The sequence below is a fragment of the Physeter macrocephalus genome, chromosome 9 (assembly GCF_002837175.3).
Source record: "Physeter macrocephalus isolate SW-GA chromosome 9, ASM283717v5, whole genome shotgun sequence".
NCBI lineage: Eukaryota > Metazoa > Chordata > Mammalia > Artiodactyla > Physeteridae > Physeter > Physeter macrocephalus.
The window spans coordinates 25886605-25892663 of NC_041222.1; positions in this window are offsets into that span (position 1 = coordinate 25886605).

The window sequence follows — 6059 nt, forward strand, 5'->3', positions numbered from 1 at the left end:
CCCAGAGGTTTTCACAATTCATGTGTTTGGTGTTGAGTTGAATTGTGTCCCCGCAAAATGCTTATGTTGAAGTCCTAATGCCCAGTCCCTCAGAATGTGACCGAACTTGGAAACAGTGTTGTCGCAGATGAATTAGTTGAGTTCATTTGGGTGGGCCCTAATCCAAGATGATTAGGTGTCCTTATAGAAAAGGGAAATTTGTGCACAAACACATACACAAGAACCCCACATGAAAGACACAGGGAGAAGATGGCCATATACAAGCCAGGGAGAGAGGCCTGGAACACATCCTTCTCTCGCAGCCCTCAGGAGGAACCAACCCTGCCGACACCTTGACCTTGGACTTCTAGCCTCCAGAACTGTAAAATGATAAACTTCTGTTGTTTATGTTACCCAGTCTATGGTACTTTGTTACGGCGGCCCCAGGAAGTTAATACACGTGAGGAAATGTCATTGAGGAAATATGCACTGAGGGCTGGTGGGTGAGGCACAGCAAAGGGACTCAGGCCCATGGCCCCGAGCACTCACTCTGGCAGGGGAGACAAGACAGGGAGCAGAGCAGCCAGTGCTAGGGCCATGAGAACGAGTCATCAAAGTCACTGAATGAGGAACCCAGGGAGGGAAGTTTCCTGTCTGCTGGCCTGCTGGGGAGGCTAATGCCTTTGCACTGGTTCTTGAAGACTGGGATGGTTGGCTTATGCAGATGGAGGAAGAGTGCAGACAGAGGAGGCAGCACGAGCAAGGTGAAACACACAGGAATGCTCGGATGGCCAGGTAGGGCATATGGAGACTGGGCGCAGGAAGTAGGCTGATAGGGTGATTTGGGATGTTGTCTGTGTGTGCACTTGGTGGGGGCGGTGGGGCACTGGAAAGTCACTGAAAGTTCCTGAGCTGCATCAGGAGAACCAGGCTGTGGGGAGATCCCTTGAGCAACATAAGGAGGACAGGTCCTGGGTGAAACACTGAGGGGCCTCAAGTGGCCTTTGATGTGGGAACTTGGATTTCCTCAGCCTCATTTCTTCCATTTCCCTCTTCCTCCTGCCGAAGCACCCGCACTGTGGAGTGCTCTGGGTATCAGAAGTTCCCATCCACAGAGGGATCCTCTGAGATGAGCTTCTCCCAAGTCCAGTGGAATAGTCTACTGTTACTGGCTCATCCCTGGCCTTTACCCCGGGATTAGCACAAGGCAGGGAGAGAAGTCGAGCTTGCTCTGCCCTCTGGGGCCTTGCAACAGTCATCCTGAGCCTCAATTCCCTCATTTGAAAGATGGTGTCAGAATCCTCACACTGCCTCCCTTGAACAAGATAATGGATGTGAGCTATGCGAAGTGTAGCATGGTATGGACACACTGGGGGCCATCATTCTTTTGTCAGAGGTGGGGCTCAGGACGGGTCAGACTGGAGCTGGTCAGGCCTGAGCTTGGCAGAGTGGTTGCAGGTAGGATTTGGACAGGTAGCTGTGGGGAGAACCAGGTGGCTACAGAAACAGGGAAGCAATGGGCTGATGTCCCAGCAGGAGTGAAACCTAATGGCAGATCAGGGACAAGGTAGGGCCCTGACCCAGCACTGGTATGGACAAAGCCAAGGGCCTGACAGGAATTCCTATCCCCAGGGGCTGGCTGGGATCCTGCGGACTACTCGCTTCCCCAGAGTCCATGTCACCCACTCCCAGACTCCCCCAGTGCCAGGTCACCCACTCTGCTCAGATGCCCACCTCTCACCCACCTCCTGCTGCTGCTGCAGCAGCTACCAGGTGCTCAGCTGTGCAGAACCCCGGCTGCACGCGTGCTAGCCTAGTCGGCCACTGAGAGAAGCCCATGGTGTAGGCTGTTCCCAGCAGTTCTCCACATCACCCCTCACAGTGACCAGCACTCTCACACTCATTAGCTTACCACAGCGTGCCCAGGGCACCCCCAATTTATAAATGGAAAACTGAGTCCCAAGAAGCAAAGGGTCTTTTGCCAGTTCACTAAGATGGTATATGGCAGGGCTGCCTCTCACAATGTGAAATTATTATGATTAAGAGTGGTAGTTGTATTTATAGAGTGCCCACTGTTTGCCTGAACCCTTAAAGCATTTCATGGTTCTAATTCTAAAAACTAGCTCTGTTCTCACTCTGTCTTCACTCTGTCCTGAGCCTCAGGGTCTTGTTAGCCAACATCTACTTTGCTCCGGAGAAGAAAGAAATAGGTCCACTAACTTTCTCATTAGAACAGAGCCAGGAGCCAGACAGCCCTAAGGAGGAGCATTTGGCAAACAGCAGAAACTGAATTCGGGCAGAGCTGGGTTGGAACAGGCTGGCTATTCACTGGCTACGTGACTTTAGAAGCACTTCACCTCTAATCCTTCAGTTTTCACGTCCGTGAAATGAGGATTACAGTTTAGCTCCCTCCCTCTGATTCAGAGCATTAGTGCCCCCCTAGGGGCAGGTATACATCCTGCTCATGCTGAGTCTGTAATTCAGTCTTCCAGACTGATTAGTCTGACTAGCGTAACAGATTTACTAGTATTCCTGTTGCAGTTTTTGGATGACACCTCATTCACCGTCAGTCTTGGGGGTGCAGCCCTCATCCAGCCTTGTCCAGGTAACTGTAACAGCCTCCTCAATGATCTCTTGCTACAGGTCTACCCCTTTCTACTCCACCAGCCTAAGGCACAGCTCTGACATTTTCCACTAGCCCAAACCCTTACCTAACTCCTCAGGAGGGCGGGGTAAGTGGGAGTAACGGCATGTAACTAACTACTAGCACGTCTACTGCTGGTTAGAACTTGGAATATACTCCCATTCCGATTTGTATAGCTGGATCAGAGCTGCAAGCTTACTTAAGCTTGGGCCCCATATTTTCAGTCGAGGAACTGAAGGTTCACAGAAGGGAGGTGACTCAGGAGGGTCAAATACCAGCTAGTGGCCAGGCTGGGGCTAGAACAGGTCTCTGGGTTCTCTCTGAGGCCTCCCTCACCACACCTCCACTCCTCTTCCCAAGGGTTGGGGTGGGGTGACATTGTAACGAACACACACGCTGACCTGGGTCAAGACCCCTTAATCAGACAGAGTAACTCTAAGGGTCATTTTCTTTTCTCTGTATGTCCTTCTGACACCTCTGGGACAAGTTATAAAATACTTGGTCAGAGATTACGAAGCTGACCTAATTGGCTCTAGGAAGAACTTCAACACTTGCTTCAATCTTGGTGGCTTTCCTCTAGAGCAACTGTTTGGCAGCTGAAGCTTAAGTCAGCTGGTAACTTGACTCTCTTTCAAACTGTCAACACAGTGGTATCACCAGTCTCATTAAAATTGATGTCAGCACAACTTGACAGGGCTGGAGAAAAGGGAAGTTCATAGCCTAGGGATAGAACCACCTCTGTGGTTCTGTCTCACCCTTCTCTGATGGGAGGGTGGTGTAGCCCAAATAGGAATGCCAGAAATGGAAACCATTGACTCTGCTGTAACTCTGCTCACATGTGTCCTAGTTAGGACTCCTGGTAGTGGTGATGAGGAGTGAGGGCTAGCATCTTACACAAGGTGCTCTGCATTTCCATCAGAAGTGTCAGTCACCCTTCAGGGCCTGGATGCCTAAAGCAAGAGTAAACTAAAGGTAAGAGCAAAGTTGAAAGCAGGGCCAGGTTCTTTCACTACTTCACCAGGAAACCTTGGGCCAGTCCTTGACTCTTTCCTGTGCCTCAGTTTCCCCATATCTACAGTGAGCAATAGTTCTAGCCCTTTTATTTTTAAAAGACGAATGCTTCAAATGCATGGCAACATATCACACAGGAACAGGGCCATTACTCTGGCTGGAGGGCAGGTGTGTGTGGAAGAGACCCCTCTCCCCACCCTGCAGGAAGGAGCAAGTAGGGACCAGTTATCCAGCCCATCACAGCTCCCACCCAGCTCAGACTTTTGTAACTTAAACATTCACTGCAAAAGCTGGGAGCAAACCCACTCAATGAACGTCTCCTTCAGATGGGAATTAACTCCAGAAATATGGTCTGCTCTGTGACCTTATCACCAAAAATCCTGCTCCTCAAGAAGTTTAAAATAGTCTTTAGTCAAGAGCAGCTAAGCCAGGGACTTCCCTAGTAGCGCAGTGGTTAAGAATCCGCCTGCCAATGCAGGGGACATGGGTTCAAGTCCTGGTCTGGGAAGATCCCACATGCCACGGAGCAACTAAGCCATATGCGCCGCAACTACCGAGGCTGTGCCCTAGAGCCCATGAGCCACAACTACTGAGCCTGCGTGGTGCAACTACTGAAGCCCGCGCGCCTAGAGCCCATGCTCCGCAACGAGAAGCCACCGCAATGAGAAGCCTGCGCACCGCAACAAAGAGTACCCCCTGCTCGCCATAACTAGAGAAAGCGCACGCGCAGCAACGAAGACCTAACACAGCCATAAATAAGTAAGTAAATAAATAAATATTAAGAGCAGCTAAGCCTCAAGGCCCTCCCAGAGGTCTGAATGTCACAAGCTTCTGGAAAATGTAACTTTAAAACAAGAAAAAGCATGATAGAAATGAAAAGCTGGTTTGATGGTTCCCTAGAATCCTCACTGGCCGCAGGTAGTAGGTCAAACTGACATTTTGCAAAGTGAATGCAAAAGAAAGGTCTGCCGTTCAGGCCCCCTTGGAATAAGGTCCCAAATCACTGCTCCAGTCTCACGTGCCATTCCTCTTCTTCCTCCTCATTCTCTAGTCAAATTTGCCTATTTGAAGCCAAGCGTACACAACTCCCTACCTCTGAGCTCTGTCCATCATGTTCCTCCCTCCTTTCTCCATTTCTATTTCTAAACTCTACTCACATCCGCATGTGTGTCTCAAATACTTTCCTTTCTAGGAAACTTCCCTAATCCTCCCAGTTGAAAGCTACCTTTCCTACCTCTAAATTACTCTAACACTTACTGGACCACTTGTTCTAGGTCTTGGTAAATATCATTCCCATGTGTCTTCTCTTCCCTACTAGTTCCTATGAGCACCCAAGGGCTGGTTTGTCTTTTTTGCTGTTTGCAAAAAGCAAACTCCACTCTAAAGCCTAGAGGGGACTTTAACGTAAAGTACATGATTTGGGGGCTCCATTGACAGTAAAATGACACAAATTCAGATTAGTTTCCAATCTTTAACACTGCTTTTACATGTGTAAAAACACTCACTCCAGTTGCTTATAGCTAAGCGTTACCAAAACAATTCTCAAGTCTTCCACTACAAAAATTGACAATGTAGTCGCACATGTATTAAATTGTTGAGCCACTGCATGAAGACTGCAGTCTTACCCCTCCCCCAAATCCCTTTAAGATCTGTAAGAACAGAGCAAATTTCCATCTTCCGCAAAAAAAGCTGAGCTGACCTCAGGCAGTATGTACCCACACCCCTCCCCCGCCAGCCCAGCTTTTCACATGTCATTCCTCCTTAGCTCACCTGTCTTGATAACAAACTATACCTTGCTCACCTGTCAGTGGAAACCTACATGTTTCAGCCTTTGCGCAAAGCCCATTTTTTTCTTCAGACCTTCCTGTCAGAAGCCATTTGGTCACACCCCCTCAACTTTATAGACTGGGAGGTAGTCCAGAGGGCAACACAAGGTCACACAGGAAATCAATGGCAGAGCCAGAACTTGAATTCAGATCTCCTGGGACTCAGAGTAAGGTCTTCTCCTTTATACTACCCTCCTTTACTTAATTCATCTATTATTTGAATCTAACATTTTTACTGGCTTTCAGGGGCCCCAGAGCATTGAATTTCAAACATTATTTTTCAAAAGTCTACCTCATTACTCTCAGTCGTCAAGAATGAGGATTAGAGTTAACTGCTCAAAGATCCTACATACTTGTGTATTTCCCCTCAACAACCACTAATATAAAAACACCAAAGAAACCAGTTCTTTAGTGTGTTTCAACACAGGCTTACAATCAAAGTCTTAAATTACAAATGTAAGCATACAACTAGGCTTTACCGAAGAGGAATGTGTTTATTTCACTTAAATTCTTAAAAATACTTTTTTGGCAGTTGTCACATAAAATGTCCTAATGTAAAAAAAATTTCATTAAAAAGAAAAGAAAAGCATGAAAAAACA